Genomic DNA, 17,775 nt, shown 5'->3' on the forward strand with positions numbered 1-17,775 from the left:
TAAGAACCGAAACTTTTGTCAATACTTTTTCCCACACCGAGAGTTGCTGTTTCCACACAAAACCAAGCATATTCCTGAAACCACTGAGCCATATATTGCCTCTCACCTATTTTTTTGTAGTATCCATGGCAACAACATATTTCAACTCTCCTCCTAGCTCTTTTAGAGCTGTACACTGATCAAAGCCCCTCCTTAGTCCTACCTCTGTGATTTACGACACCATTTTCTACTCAACTAATTTCACTGAAGGAGATAATGACATGGATTAGTTGCTAATCAAGTGCCAATCAGAGATCTGGCTGAACTAAATGTCAGGTGGAATATATTCAAGCCATTGTGGTTACTCCCTTGTGATACTGGATTATGTGTCCTAATCACAGCAATTTTGGATGCAACAGGAGCCTGATCTCACTCTGCACTGTAACCAAGTTCCCAGGAAAGGGATAATAATCTCCATTTTACCTGTAATACTCAGGTAAACAAGGGATTTGGGCTAATAGCGTGCCAGGCATATAGTCACCGATGTTACTCTCCAAAGTGATATAAAATACCACAGGCTTACTTGACACTGGCACTGCGATGTAAGCAGGAAGCAGAACGAGTGACGCTACAATCGAAGGTTCCTGTAAGTTAATACTCTTACTGAAGAAAATCTCTGCAAAGACTGGAAGTGTTTTCTATAAAATAGCTGACTGAACGCAGTATGCTGTAACTACAATTGTATAACTGCTAGCCTTAAAAAGGACAAAATGGATCGCAGCTTTATTTGCAACCCTTAGAGGGCATGGTGACTTCACTGTCACTCCTTTTAATCCTACCCCACTCAATTAGGGTGGGCTTAATCTCTCTCGTGACCAGAAAATGAGGGAGAAGCTTCTAACATCTGGTTAACATTATGCACAAGTGTATTCTAATTTAAACCATGTACTTTTTCCTGAAGCTAACAAAGTAATTTGGTATCTAAACCTGAGAAGCATGTCAGTGGGTTATTAAACAATTAAATGTTGCTACCCTCAGTAATCAGAATGGAAAATACTAAGACTTTGATTATCAGTTTGTTCTCTTTTTTTGCACAGTGCCACTTGGGTGGTGAATCTCTGTAGTGTTACTCCCCCTCTCCCTGTAGTACTGTCTGGATGATTTAAAAAGTAAAAATGAGACAGATGGAAATTGTAAAACCACAACAGTTTGACTTAGAAAACTAAAACACAGCTGTGTGTAAAGTGCCGTGTAACTGACATATACATAACCACTCAACTAGAGCAGTGTGTCACCAGACTGAGCGCAGGAGTGTTCAAACACACCTGCAAATGTAGAAGGTTGTCAGTGATAGCTGCTAATGTTAGCTACACTCTTTTCTTACTCTGAGACTTAATTATAAGTCCAAAATTTTAATTTCCACGTAATCAACAAGTAATTAGTCACCAGGAACAGCTTAATAAATTATTAGTGCCTAATGAAAAAAACCCTACAGATGATACAAGCTCCGTCTCATGGCTGGAAATGATGTGTTTAATCGGTGATTCAGTGAAGCAGCTAGCAGCAAAACAGCGATCAGTCCAGGACTGTAGCATATGCCTATCACTGTAAATGAGTATATTCCTCCAGGTGTCATTATCCCTTACATACAGGAACATACTGTCTTCTCTGTACATAAAGGTAATGCTTTATGTAAGTGTAGTACATGTCTAGTTCCACCAAAACCTGCTTTTTGTTATTAGTTATTTTCATGGATCAAAACAAGATTTTAGGTGGTGACTGTGCAAGTAAGCATAACTCCTTGTCTATGTGACCTTTGTTATCTTAAAAGTCACTGTATTTTAAGGTTTAAGCAAATAAACTCCAACTTAAAAAAAAAAAAAAGATATACATGTATAACTCTTTTTGCAAAATTTTTTTTAAAATTGCATTCCTGATGATTTTCCTTTAGTGTAAGTGTTCATTGCAATTGATTAAGAAACCTCTTTATATCTAAGGATCATAACATAGATCTACTTGTTGGTTTAAAATACTTGATGCAACCATTCATGAGAATGATGGAACATAACGTTACTTAAGTAGTTTCTTTGATATCTCTAGTCATACTTCTCAAACCTGCACTGAAGCCTAAGTGTGCATTTGCAGAGCTTAAGCTTGACTTATTAGGAGAACAGAATCTTCATGTTGTTGTTCGAGGTCAGCAAAGGAATGCCAGGTTAGGTTACCAAAGGCCATGCGACAGTGTCGTCGTCGCAAATGTAGAGTCTGACAGCTGCGGACGACTCGGTGCCAAACCCCAGCCGTGCTGAACTTTCCGAGACAGTTGCGACGGCCCCGGCGCTCATATAAAGATGTTGTTTTAACTGTTGTGCCATCATGCTGAGGCATTCCTTGTCTGAAGCAGCGGAGTCACTCTGTCACAGTGAAATGTATGATTTGCATTCTTCGTATGACGGGGTGATTCTTCTTAACTTCAGCCAGGTTGGCAATACTTTATTTTGGAGAATCTAATACAATGAGTCTATTTAATGAAGCGAATCCCTTTAGCATCCTAAATCCAACCCCCAAAACGAGCAGCTCACGGTGAAAACATACAGACATAATAATGAGAATCACTTAAAGCTCGGCTGGGATTTCAGTCTCAAACTGCACGGAGTGGACAGAACACAGAGTATCAACAAACGATTATTCAAATTAGTTGTGACAAGCTGCCCAGTGTGGTTTCTGGAGTTCTTTTGTAGTTTCCATACCAAAGTTATAATGATTTGCATTCCCTCGCAGCACAGGTAGACTATACACACCCAAACAGACATGAATGCATGATGTCTCTTACATCATATAATCCTATAGTGAAATGCCTGTCTCAATAGTTATGGACGCAGAGGTGAAGTGCAAAAAGTGTGCCAGCCTATCATCAAGGCACCATCTCTCAGGATACGATTGTGTCATTTATAATCACACTTGGCATGTCACATCACATTGTGCTTACAGAATGGCATCCGTCCGGAAGGAAATCCAAAATGTGTCTGTTCTATTAGACTTCCTGGGTCTGAAAAGCCTCTTTCATCTCAGGGTGTGAGGTGCGTTAATAATCACAGATAAACACAAGCGTCCTTTTACAGCTTCCTCCCTCCTTCAATATCTCACTCATTTTTCACCTTTGACTCCTCACCCACTCTCTTATTACAAACAAGCACTCTGCCAGTGTGGCTATTATCGCCCCTTCTCCTAGGTTAGATTACCTTTGGAACCTGAAGCTTTACTATCACTGTAACGTTAGAGAGAGGAAAGAGAGTTTCCACAGACTGAATCATATGGGAGGCCAGTGTATTGTGCATGTATGATTGTGCAACCAAGTACATGCGGTGTCTCTTGTGGGCAAAGTAACATTAATTCCCATAAATGTGGCATCATATCATACTAAAATGAAAAAAAAAAAATCATCATGGCTTCCATGCCTGTGCACATATGTTAGATGTTTCGAAAATTAAACACTTTATCAATGCTTCCTTTGTGCTCCCAGGAGGAATCAACCCATTTCTGATCAATCTGAGACATTATAAACAAGAATAATATGACATGACAGGTAATTCTGACATCAAAGAGCTTTCGGACGTGTACATCTGTGGTATAAAGGTAGTTAAGCCAACACCAGGAAGCATCTCCTATCAATAAGCTCGCCACGTATCTCAATGGGTCGAGAGCAAATCAGCTGCCAGAGAAGATAACATAAAATATTCTTTTTCCTGATTTCAATTCCACCACTGACCATTAAGGACTCCCTATGGACTACATCAAGAGTCAAAACCAGATTTGAATTATTGATTAGGTACATCTTATTCTCACTTAATATTAATGCAGATCTATCACTTCCACCACTAACACATCATCAGCCTTTCATGTTTTTTAGTAATAAATTAAGTATAGGAAGCTCTATCAGTTGCTTAACACATGACAAGCCCTCCTTGGATAAAGAACTATCTGGAATCGATAGAACACGCCTATTCACACTCCAAACATAATTAAATGCCGCCTCCTGGAGAAATTGCTCTCTTTGAAAAGTTCGGCTAATGGGGGACACGCTAATGTTGAGAAAACATGGCTGGAAAACACAATTCCCCCCGAGCAGATCCTGGCCAATTACATCATAAATTACTTCCCTGCACAAAGTTCATCTTTTGATTTTCCCAAGAGAGCCGGCTGTAGGAAGGTAAAGGATGACTTTTCTAGGAACAACCTGACTAGAGGTGAGAGTTGGAACAGAAGCGCTTTGTTCAATGCAAACGGGCTCTGAGAACAATCAGGACAGGACAAGACAAATGCATGTAATTATTGGACAATCCGAATAGTAAGCTTTACGGCTCATGAGGAGAGAAAACAAGCATGGCTGCTGCTTCACACTCTTGGATCTCGAGGCCAAAACTCTGTGGCAAGTTCGTAATTGCGGAAATGAAGAAAGATGGACCCGTTCAATGAAAGGCCACTGCTTTCAATTAAAATGCATGAACAGCTGTTGCTATTATGCATGGTTCTTTGAGTTTACTGGTGCAAAGCGCATCTTCAGCAAAGCCTACAGCTATGTACGATACATTTACATTTGTACAAGTATGAGAAGCTTGCAAAGCCACAGAAAGCTACACAATTAAAATATCATCATAGTTTTGAATTCCTTTATTTTAGCCTCGCTCTGTAACCTGCAAAAAATACACTGCTTGAATCTCTTCTTTGCTTCGGCTAATTAAAAGTCAAAAAACACCATACTCGCTCATGGTTTCGGTATATTACTAGGAACTGGGATTCGATATTTATTTTTTCCGTCAATCTAATATTAATAGTTTTTATTTTTCAACACTAAATATTACTATGGAGGAGTTCTATTCCAGCTTTCATGGTGAGAGCCATGCCATCCACAAATCGCCACAGCTCAGTAGTTTATATAGTAGCATTCAATTCATTTCAATTTTCTTTATATAGTGCCAAATCGCAACAACAGTTGCCTCAAGGCAATTTATATTGTAAGGTAACGACCCTACAATAATACAAAGAAAACAAAGAAAACACCAGCAATCACATGACCCCATATGAGCAAGCGCTTTAGCGACAGTGGAAAGGAAAAACTGCAGGAAGAAACCTGCAGCAGAATCAGGATCATGGAGGGGCGGCCATAGTGGCATGTAGTTTATATAGTATAGTTTACATTGCATGTGCTGTTAACTGAATCCTTATTTATTTCCATAAGAACTAGAAAAAATAAAATTACTGCTTAAAAAAAATCAAAGGAACACTTAAACTGCATCAGCTCTTGTTGAATAAAATATTCAAGCCACAGACGTACAGTACACTGTGTATCACACTGAGAAGAAAATGACGTAAAAACAACGGGGGCCGACAGGGGGCCACACAAAATAAATCTTTAAATACTGCAAAAAAAGTTGAGACTGATATATTTAATATAAAATACATTAAAAACTAAATGTAAACTAATGTCAATAACGCCAGGGGGTAAGTCATTTTCTTCTATTAACGCTTACTGCTGTGTTACAATAATGAACACATTATATTGTGTAGATAACAGCAAAGGTAGGGTGATATACCCTAAGGTATAGAGTTGACTTAATTTGATTCCTGCTCCTGCATAGCTTCAAATACCTCAGAAATATCAAAATTAAGAATTTAAAACACATAAAAACTAAAATAATGGTAAAAAGTACGAAATTAGATTAGACGGTGATAACAGTGGTAGAAAGGATTATGTAGGTTCCCATCGTATCTATTTAGTCTTAACATTAGCCTCAAATATATTTTAGATGTGCGGCCAGTGGGGAAAGAGGCTGGATATGAAGATGTACAGCAGTTATATTAATGTGTTTCTTCTTTCATTATAAACATTTTTGTGATATCTGCCAGAAAAGGAAAAAGCTACAGACTTAAAGTTAAAGTGCTGAAATCAATACAATCATACCTAAGTGTGTTCTTTTCTTTTAAAACAGGTACTGAAAATAATGTCTTTTTTCCATCACCACGAAGGAACTGAAACAAAATGATTAAAAAGAGCAAAAACTGAATTAAATCAGGGAAAACTCCTGGCAGATATTGTTATTTGAATTTTATGATCCTGAGATATGGTTTTTCTAAGAACAAATAGACTTGATAGATCTTCACAGAATTATATGTTTGCTTGAGAGGTATAAAAGTCTAAAATGACTGTATTAAAGTTCTCAAGTGTTAGTCAACAATTATACTGATTGCTTTTCCATTAAAAACAAAATTATAATTATGGATATTCCTTTAACTGTAGCCTATAATTCAGGGCAATCACAGCACTTGTCAAGCAGACCCCCGGTGTGCCTCGATGCTATAAAAATCATTACCCTTGTGTAACTCTGAGTAAGCAAACAAAGAGGAAAAAGGCCACTGGGGCTGAAGCTTGAGATAGCCAGAGTGGATTCCTCTCCTGTGATTTATCTGACAGGGCCCTGACAACTTTCTTGCAGAATCCCAAAGTGCGCCATCTATTAATTGAGCCTGTGTCAGCACAGGGGAGATTAAGCATCCACAGCTGCCCACTGAAAAGTCTTCCCCAGGCCCAGCTGTGAGACACAAATCAAAGGCCTTGCCACCGAGATGAACAGACAAAAGACGGAGCCCACCTCCATGCAACGCAAACACAAAGATCAGCAGTAATGTCCTGCTGCGATTTATAGTTTAGTAAACATCTCCAGTGACACGCTTTGGTGGGGACAGTTCAAAGTTGCATTTTTAAACAATAATTCAGATCAATTCAAGGTGATATAACGCCAAGTGTGACTAGTGGTTGCCACACTAGTCACTGAGCTAACTTTAAACATGTTTTGCCTCTTGACTCCCTGTCCTTCATAAATGATCTCACTGTCCTTTTTTCCCCAGGCTCCAGTGTAGTAAAAAAAAAAAGAAAAAGAAAAGCCTTGGGCAGACTACTGGGCCTGCTCAGCTCCGTAGATCTTCAGTTAAGGCCTGTCATCCTAAAACTGCCTCTTGTAAAAGACCTGTGTGGTCTCAGTGCTTAACCAGCAGCCATGGCCTGGCTTCATCATGTGAGGCTCCTCACTGCAGAGCCAAGGATTAACCGAAATTGGGCTTTTATAATTATACTGTCATGATTCCAGGCCTTTCCTGCTGGTCTTTTTAATTAAGTAGATAATTTCTCTCTGGGGATGACCAGCTTTAACATACTTACAGGCTATTTCGACAGTGGCCTCTTCTCAGAGCTGTGGCAAAAATCTGATGAATCAAAACTATTATTTTGTCATGAAAACCTAAACAATATCACATGCGGGGCTATCGCAGGACTGCATTTGATAGAAATAAATCAGGGGGGGGGGGGGGGGGGGGTGAATGATAATGAGACTGCTCAAGCGTTGTCCTGGCGTCCCACCCACCCACCTCAGTGACAACTAGAAAAGCTGCCCTATCTCTGAAGGGTGGAGATGAATCTTGGGAGGGTAATAGGGTCTTCTGTCACTCATGCCTTTGTGAGTGACAGTGACAAGTCTAATAATGAGAGAGATGCCTGGTCACCCTTTCATTCAACCATTTCACTGAAGAGACCTATCTCTGCCATCCGGTGAGCAGTCATGCACCCATGCAGCACCAGCCTTGCTCGAGCAAGGTTTTATAATTCAAATGGAACAATATAATGGCCTCTACAGTGACAGCATTCAGATAGATGCTTGTCCACAGCTTGGCTCACTGCCCATTAATTTTAAAACCCCCCACAAAAGGAAACCAAACTGTTTTATGATGTACCCCAGGAGGGACTGAAACAGTAGTGAATATGGTCATTTGGGGGGGAAAATATACTTTTCTGGTAAAACATTTGGCATAAAAAAAAAAAAAGCTGAGCATCATAAGTCAGAAAGTGTTCAATTTTTCCACTGAGCTTTCTCTCTTTAGAGAAAAGCCAGCGTTATACATTACATTTAGTGTCAAGATTTTATGCTTTGGGGATTGCAGAAGAGTAATATCTGTGTTTACACATTACACACTAATGCCGTCGCACACCACTTTCTGTATCACAAACTGGCAGGATATCAGTTATTAAGGCTATGATGGAAGCCATTGACCTTCCAGAAATGATATGTGGACTTACAATGAAGTGCGCTTTGTCACCTCTGAGAATATTAGTTATCAATTCTGACTCTAAATCTCTCAGGTCAGCATATATGTCATCAGGGCGGTGAAGCAGCAGTGATGAATGTAGACAGAACAGCGAGCCACATTCTTTGTTTTGGAGCCAATCTGATCGTTTCTTTATAGCTCTTAAGCAGGTTATGATCCATTTTTCATGTCTTATACAAAGATGGGATATACTAAATCCATTTATGGCATAATTGCTGATGCCATTAAAGAAGAGCTTAAGATATATATTTTAAAATCTGATTATTTTTATAATAAAGACCGCACAAATTGGAAACAAGAATTACTGATGAGCTGCTTAATCTCAGTGCGGGTAGACGTACAGTCACGTTGCATGGTTTTTACGTCATAATGTTTGGTAGGAAAACTGCCAAGAGTGAACCGTTTTTTGGTTACACTTTAACACTCACAATGATTTTACTCTGTGCATGTCTAGGGGACTTGAAAGATTGGTTTAGCGCTATTCAGATCTGGCACTGATATAAAATCTTTATCCAAATGCACTGTTTGGACAGTTATCAACTCCCAATCACTGTGCATTACCAGTCTAATAGTTTAAATCTGGAAATGCTCATTGGAATTGAATTGCTAATGTTTAACTAAAACACAGAGACAACCAAGTGATGGGCCGAATAGCAGCTGTACCGAGTATAAGGGTTGTTATTTTGCAAATTACATGACTTTTTGAAACAGTCCTCTACTGGTAAACACACAATTAGAGCAACTCGTCTACAAAGTGTCTCTTTGCGATAGCGATTTCAATCAGCTGGTTGTGTTCTGGTTATATTTGTACATAAAAGTAAGGTTAATGAGCACCTGGGATACTTTGCAGTCAAATCAATGTCCTGCTGCAAATATGTCACTATTTGTGGATTAATTTATGCCAGTAATGTCAGTCAGTGTTCTGAGTTTTTGCATGCTTGATTTTTGGATCTTCAGGTTTTAAGCTCTCGTTACTATTGTTCTCTGGTTTCTGTTTACATTTTGTGTATTAGTTTGATTTACTTCTTTGCGCGTGTTTCAGTAGTTGCTTCCTGTTATCTGAAGTCAAGTATCTCTGATGCTTTTTATTTAGTTTTACTTCACTTTTCTTGTTGTTCCTGATTAATGTTAGCTCTGTTCCTGTTTGCTTTCCTTAGGGTCAAGATTTCCCATTACCTCTTGTCAAGTTTTCCATGTTGCTGTGTGTTCGGCTTGCTTGCTTGCTCTGCATTTGGATCCGTAACCTCACACACCAGACACACAGCGGTTCATGACAAGAAATTATTGTAAAATTCAGTGTATATAGATGGTAACAGGTTTTCACATTCCACTCGTCATATTTACTCACCATCACCATCAGGAGTAACCCTTACAGAAGCAATGAGATTGCTAGTTCATTGCACACAGTTGTGATAATTTTGGCTGCGCTCTGGTCTCTAACCACTATGTTCCTCAGTGTGTATGAAGCATAAAATTTCACAACTACCTGTCGTCACCAGGATATTATATCACACAATAATATATTAAACTGAAACTATTTCTAAACTAATAGATAGGCATTTGCAAAATTACACGCTTGAGGGGCATCCAGATATCTGTAACACTGTTAGCATTTGGGAGAGGCTCTGTCACTAAAATTGAAGAAGAGTAAAGATAGACAGAGGAGGAGAAAAAGAAAAACTCATTTTTGTATCACTTCTGATCATGATGCTTCTGTGCTGGACTCTATACACACTGCAACAGGAAACTAGATGACGCAAAGATAAGGTGTTTCTCAAGGCTAACACATTTTTTTTTCTTTTAATCAAAGAATGATTTGTGCACGGAAGTTTAAAAGGACACGTTCACAGTTGCAGTTTGTTTAAAGTTGCACTTCACAGCTCTGCTAACATCCATATGTTGGCCTTGTTTAAAAACAGGTGCATCGCAAGTAGCACGGCATAAAGACTGATAAGCATAACATGCAGTCTGTTAAGGACTGAGTCTATAGCCCTGTGCTAAATATTACATTCTTATAAAAGTCCTTAAGTAAGTTACTTACTGTTCTTCTTATTGTTTATTTTTTTAAACCTTCATTTCTGATGAATCTATACAGCCCTTGAATAAGAATGAGCTTTTGTACACAAAATTAATCAAAATGATCTGAGATATACATAATAATATCCATCCATCCATCCATCCATTCGCTTCCGCTTATCCTTTTCAGGGTCCCGGGGTACATAATAATAATAAATTATATTTATATTGAAAAGAGATACTAATGTTGTTACTGTATCTTTTCAGGCAAAATAACTGAGCAGGAAGACACAGCTTATCTACTGTCTCCATAGCTGTTATAACATTTCTGCTACATATGCTGCAGACAGTGCTAAATGTGTGCTTAAAAAAAAGTCAAAGCAGCTCTTCTGCACAAACCATGTATTGGTATGATTGTTAAATTACCCCACAAGTTAGTTCCCCGTCATGTTTTGCATAAAAAGATTTGAAGTTGGTGCATGCTAGCAGTTCGTGGTATGTGAGATGGGCCAATAGCAGTGGGTAGAATTGATCAACTCCTATAATGGCTGAGTGGACACTGCAATGAGTCAGTGTATTTTGACCTATTGAATTTATGCCGACGCATGTATGTCATATGTAATGCTGAACAACAGTGAAAAACTGTTTTCTTTCTCCATTTGCAACTGTAAACAATGCAATGTGCTCTGCACCTGTAAATATACTCTAACTATATAAATATATAGTTGCAAAGAAAATGAACCTTTCCAGTGTGCGATGTCAGTTGATGCACCATTAAAACTGCAGATCTGGTCAACAAGAAGGGGACAAACAAAAGCCTGTTGAGAGCACAGATGTGGCACAGCCTTAGTAAACACCATCAAACTGGCAGTGCCAGTGGAGCTGACACACACACAGAGACCAACAGCTGTGGCTCTTTTTTTTCTCCATCTCATTTTAAGTAAAAGATGTATTACAGTTCTTTACACTTTTGAATTATTGATTCAGCTAATAACCAAACTACAGACACTTTGAACCCGCTATGCTGTAAAATACTACATTAGGCTACTTAAAGATAATACTGTAAACCCTTGGTTTTTAGCTACTGTCTACAAAATAATCACTTGCTGCAAGACATCTTGTGCTCAAACATCAGTTATGATTCCTGGTTAGGCAGAGAATAAATAAACCTTGGACCACACATAATGTGCAGTCAGCTATAAGTGTAATTAGTCTGTGTGAATAATAGGTTGTAGTGGCAGCACCAGAAAACTTTGATCAAGCAAGAGAAAATAAAAGCAACACACTATGGTTGTCTTTAGTCTGTGAAATTAGTTATAAACAAACTCTGAGCTATTAAATATTTATGCCTAAAACTTTGAGGGATTTGTTAAGGGTTTCTAGATAAACGTATATGTTTTGTAGAATTATATAAAGCCAGCAACAGCATTAATAATATTACATGCATTTACAAGAAGAACTCTGTGCAAGTTACAACGTAATATGATTATTGTGGAAGCTAAAAGCCAAGCAAAACAGAATGATTTTTACTTTGTGGTCAGCAGTCTATTTACCAGTGAGCCGGCATGACTGATGTATTTCATTTAAGGCTGCCTCAAATGTTTGTCTAGTGGCCAGGTGTACTGGCACTCCCATATTAATGAAAGGGTGAGAAGCATACTGGGCCGCTAGCCAGGGATTATGCTGGGTTTAAGACAGCGACAGCGTGGAAAGCTAGCCAGGTCCTCTCCAAGTCTCTCCAATCTGCAATGCAAATCAATCAACAGTGTGTGGCCTGTGCAGCAGCACTGCAGCACAACCTGACTGTTAGAAGTCATTGTTAGAAATCATCTTTTTTCCTGAGTAGCCATCAGTCCCTGTCAGGCGCCGTGGCCATCTCATCGCCGTCACTCTAATTAGATGGGAATCCCTGGAGCAGGCAGCATGATCGAGGACAGAAACACCAATATACCAACTCATCTCAATCAGGACAGGAGTTTCTCTTTTCCTGCACTATAAGCTAAATATTTGAGAGTTTGCAGACTTGGATATTTGTGTAGATATTATCTAAATTAGGATTTTAAGACACTGTGCTTTTAATCAGTGCATAATCTAATATATACTTTATGACTGTATTGTGTACACATGCCAAAAACTACCCACAGATTTTAATGATACTGAGGGTCAATCCAAAGGCTACAGCTTGCACCTTTTCAAAGGGCTCATGGTAGATTTTGGGGTATTATCTGGACCATTGTATACTTCTTCACAGTCTCACTTTCTTATACGACTGTGTGACATCTGCATACAGAACTGACTGATATTAAGCTGAATTATTTTTCGTGTACTCTTGTGTCACTTATCTAGATTTTACTTTGATTACTTAATACATTTCTAATGAGGTGGAAGGTAAGGTTTCACAAGGGTACACATGTACATATGTTATGTGTCCCAACCTTCTCATGACTAGGAAAAATCTAGTTTTGGTGACTGATTAGATGTAGCTGTGGTGAGCAACTGGTCACTCAGTCATTGACCATGCAACGCCTTAAACCTCTAGATGAAAACTTCCCAATGAGATTGCACAGGTTGCTTGGTGGGAGGCAACAATCATGGTCTAACTCAGACTGACTGCAATCACTCTCAGACAGGTTACATCCAGAACACCAAAAGCACCTCTCCAGCTTTGACTCCTCAAGACTAAATGTGGACATTTTGACTGCTAAGAGAGATTAAAAAAATAAGAAGATATCTACACCATGTAGCTCTCCTCGACATGCCATTCATTCCACTATTGGCCAATTTGCACGTCTGCCACTTAAATAATATGCAAAGCATCTTAACGACGTAAAAACACTACACTACACTGTAGCATTTTCATCCTGGCAAATTGTGAGCATATCTGTCCTCATCTCAGCAGAGCCAAAGACGAGCCAGGCATCCTGGTTACAGGCTAAATGGTAATCATTTCCATTTCCACTCACATTGCTTTAGTAAAACCAGGTATGAGGCAAGCAATTCATTTCTCTCAGATCATTTCTGCTGAAAATTGGTAGAGGGGGAAATGGAGGAATGGCGCAAAGCAGATGATCAAATCTGAGGGTGATTCTTGTGTCATTTCACTAAATAGAAGATTTATCCTTGCCTTGTTGCCATGGTTGCATTGCAGTTGGGGGGGAAAGAAGGCAAAGTCTAAATCCCTTCATTGATCACTTGGTTATACTTTCATTATATCTGGTGGTTAAGGTGAAGTGTGTTATTGGATTGGCAGCATTACAATGAGCTACATCAAAAAGTTCAATAAAAATGGTGATACCAAGGGGGAAAGGTCTTCACTCCCTGTGAGATTTTAAAGGCTGAAACACCTCACTGAGTGCAAGACAACAACAAAGAAAAAAAAGGGAGGGGGGGAGGGGACATTTAGTAACCTATTTATTAAATAACTGCAATATTAGAGTGTATTTGTGACACGACTGGAGGGCAGGCATAATGAATGGGTTCTCTGAAGTCATTTAGAACAGATAAAAACTAGTTTTGTTTAATTAGATTTTCAAACGGGTGGGAGTGTTGTCCCAGTTCTGAGACAGAACAGTCTCTGTGAAGTCTCTGCATTTAAAAGCACGAGTGCACAGGCTACTCTAAAACACATAATTGTGCATTTTCATGAGCTTCAGAAGTGTAAATCAAAACAAGCTGGAACCCATCTCCCTGACAAGAGATACTCACGTCATAGTGTTTATGACATACTGGGTAAGGTCCAGTTAGTCCAGCCATGTTACGAATAATTAATTAACTGTTTAAGTCAATTATTATAGACCATTTTTTGATAAATGATTGTATGTTAAAAAAATGGAAGTCAGTCAGTCAGCGTTTTTTATTTTTCACAAGGAAAAAAAACAAAGATCGATCACACACACAGAAATACTGATTGTTTCCAGTTGGGGTAAAAATAAATAAATAAATAACAGTGTCTCCATTGTAAGGTACAAATAACAGGTTGTGCCTTCCACATAGCCTGTAAATTGAGTGGATGATTGGCAATCACTCCAGAGTAATGTCAGACAACCCTCACCTGCAATGAGGAAAGTATCACAGCTAGAGTAAAGGATCCAACAGTAAGGTAAAGGCACACGGTGAAGCTGAGTGTGTTCTCATACGTTTAGACACCCACCTGATTTAGTGTGCAGCTTTTCTTCCAAGTACCCATGTTACAAGTCTTTACGTGACTGCAAACAACAAAACGACTGTCGGTGGAGATGAGAAACAACCGTGTCATTGTGTGGCGCTCAGAGGACACTTAGTTGAACTACGTGCCAATCAATGAGCACAATTAATGTTCCAATGAACACCAGGCACCGATTCAGCTGCTGATGCTTTAATTGGATAGAACTAAAGAGGGCGAGGACGACCCTTTCAATGACCCTTACCAATAGAGCTGTGCCTGGAGCACAACCTCATAAGAAACCCTGGTGTCAAAGGTTGATGAGGACAACCCTGCTTGACCCCTGGACACATCATCTTTATGAGCCCATTTAACATCACTTGAAATCATGTGTCAAAAGACCGCTAGCATCTGGCAAGCATTTTTTTTTTCAATAGGATTCAAAAATGAGCTGCAACAATTGAAACAAGACTCGTGGGCATCCTGACAAACTCAGAGGCTTGTAGTCTAAATGCAAAATGTTCAGGTTCACACAAACTAAATTCTTCATTCACATAAACAAATGAAAAACTAGGGCGAATATTAACAATGCAGCACGGAAATAGTTAACTGCTTTTTTATTATATAATGAGAGAACATCACCCTGGCCTGTCATCAAATAAGATTTTATCACTTAGTGCTTAATACAAAGTTCTTCAGATGACCATATGCCTTATTTAAAACTGCTATGCTAATTGCTAACGTCTCTTATTCCTCCAGTTGACCAATGACGAGCACGCACAGTTTGAACAAGTGCTCAAATAGCGTCGCTCACTAGTCAGGTTGAAATGGGCTATGCAGGCTGATGATAAAATAGTAAAAGCAAGTGCCAACTCATGGAAAATAAAATCAGTGCAGAATAGCAAATTGCATTTCCTCTTATGGCTACTTGAGGCTGTCTCCAAGATGGACATAGGCTCCATAGTCGCGAAAAGACTTCCAGTTGTATAGAAGCATAGAGGTAAATGACACTTGGGAGCTCAGTAAATGCTTTTCTAATGACTTCATGGGCTCAATTGCTATTTTCAAATTATATTGAATAAAACATGAAGTTTGTTCTTTATGTTCTGGTCTTTATTACAGTCGGAAAAGAGTATTCTTTTTTGGATATGCTAATTGGCTTACAACTAGCGAATCACAAAATGTTAGTCAATCAGCTGTGGTTTCCGTGGTTTCACAATTAGATCCATCCCTCGCTCATCACGTCCAGTTTCAAAAAAAGTCAGCTTAATAAGTAATCACGTTTGCTGCATCCATGCTTTGGCCACTTGGATTGCCATGAGTCCCAAGAAAGGCAGTTGTGGCCAACTGGTGACGTCTGATTTTTGCCTCCACTAACTTGTAGTGACTAACTTGGACTTTTCCACTGTGTTTGTGCTGCATGCTATTGGAATTATCTGACCATAATCAGCAGATATGAGTATCTGTGCATTGCAACAGAGTTGTTTATGGATCCATCTTGTTAGCCAAGTTGCAAGCATTAGCTGATAACTTAGAATTAGTTGACAGCTTCACCATCACAAATAAATACAGTAATTTTTCACTACAAAAACTAACATGGTAGTGCCCAAAAAACACTCATACTGAGTTGAAAAACAGTGGTTGTCATTATAGCTGTTTTGCCATCTTTTACATACAGTTTATGATTAAAATATCTTGTCTTTTAGGGTTTCTTATTTCATCAAAATGACTTTTCTAATAAGAGAGAGTTAAACTTAAATCAGTAATCTTCTATGACCCAGCCAATTGGGAATGAGAGGTCTTTGGGTGAGAGAGTAATTACATGCACAAAGTCAGACTGCCTTTAAAAAGTTTCAGCTTGACTTAGCAGGTGCTAATGGGATGTTTGAGAGCTTAGGTTTTGTGGAGTGGAAGCAACCATCACAGACAGTGAGCTGACTGGAGCACGAAAAGACACCCAGCCTTTTACTGATGCTGCGACTGACACGAGCTGACAGTCGGCTACAGGCTAGCCACTCAACTCACTGAACAAAACACTACGCTGGGAGTAAAATGGAAAACACATACAACTGGCGAGAAAAACAGATTTTTTTTTTCCTGACAGAGAGACAAAGCTTGTCTGGAAAATGTCAGCCTCCTTTGACAATGACAAAAGAATTTCTTTTGCGCTGCAGTTGATTTCAAAGTTGTTAATTACCATTCTAAGAAGTGAAATCGATGCCGACACACTTGCTTTATCTTATGATTTCTTTCAGTTACGCAATATGTCAATGTCACAGCTAATTCTCAGAGTCCCACTGTAGCAAAAAAAGAAAATATGTGAACATCCCTATCAAAGGAAATGTGTCACCTTTGACAGGAAGACCTCTACCCTGCGCCTAGTGTGAATGTGTTGGCATCCTTTGGCCCTTCCACATCAATAGTGCCCAGCAAATATACAGTGAAAAATATTTTAAAATAATGAGATCTGCAGGAAGTGCTTGTCACAGATAGTCTGCACATATTGTATAATAACAGAAGAAAAACTGGCTCAGCGATTACCCTAACAAGCTGTTGCTGTGGCCATTATGAATATAGAGGATGCCATGTGTTTCTCCAACAGAAGGAACCTGGGTGCTTAGATGAGGGAACAAATTGCCTGTATCAATATGCATCGAGTACAGTGGAAGGCAGAATTGCAATGTTAATTATTTACCAAGGAAAATGTTGCCCTGTTGCTTTCACTGACAGGTCAGGCTTCAAATACTGAGACACTTAACATATGCTGCTGAAAAAAACATTAGCATCTCACTCTTGCTGCTCAATTAAACCGAGTATAATAACAACCCTGCTATAAATAAAGAATACACCTTGCTTTTGGAAAAGACACTTCAGAGTTGTTTTTTGTATGACACATCACCACTTAGCTACAAAGGTAAAGCCAAAAGCTGCTATATTTCAATAAAACATGTACTTATGCTGTCGCGAAACAGCAAGCCCATAAACTCAAGCGTCCAAGATTTATTAGAGGTTTAAAACTTGTAGAGTACGCATTTTCTAGCATAGGAGGCAGATGTCGCAAGGTAAGACAAGCTGCATTGTGTCTGAGCGGTTACACTAGCTGGAAAAATAGCAGCAAAAATAAGCAATAGCTGAGTGCTGCAAAAAAATTTGCCATGAAAACATAACTGTGAGTCAAAAACTGAATCATTAATGAAAAAAAATTATTTTACAGCAATCATTTATCTATTCTCAGTTGGAAAGAGTTAGATAAATAAAGTATTTGTAGAAATATTTATACTATAATGCTAATAAAAAAGCTTTAGACTCATTAGTTAACATCATTTATTAATTTGTTAAAAAACCACAGTAGCTGATTATAGATTACTGTCACGGTCCTGGGTCTCCTGACCCAGCGTTTTTAGTTCTTTGTGATTTTTGTATTATTGTACTTGTGTGTGATTTATTCTATGGCTTCTAGTTTTGATCCCTTGCCCTTCATG

The 17,775-nt window shown here is 38.8% G+C and overlaps 1 protein-coding gene across 1 annotated transcript in view; it reads right to left on the reverse strand.

The window, feature by feature from the left end:
- macrod2 (mono-ADP ribosylhydrolase 2) overlaps window positions 1–17,775 on the reverse strand; it is a 424,084-nt gene that overhangs the window by 244,019 nt on the left and 162,290 nt on the right. The window lies entirely within an intron of this gene.

The sequence above is a fragment of the Maylandia zebra genome, linkage group LG13 (assembly GCF_041146795.1).
Source record: "Maylandia zebra isolate NMK-2024a linkage group LG13, Mzebra_GT3a, whole genome shotgun sequence".
Lineage (NCBI taxonomy): Eukaryota > Metazoa > Chordata > Actinopteri > Cichliformes > Cichlidae > Maylandia > Maylandia zebra.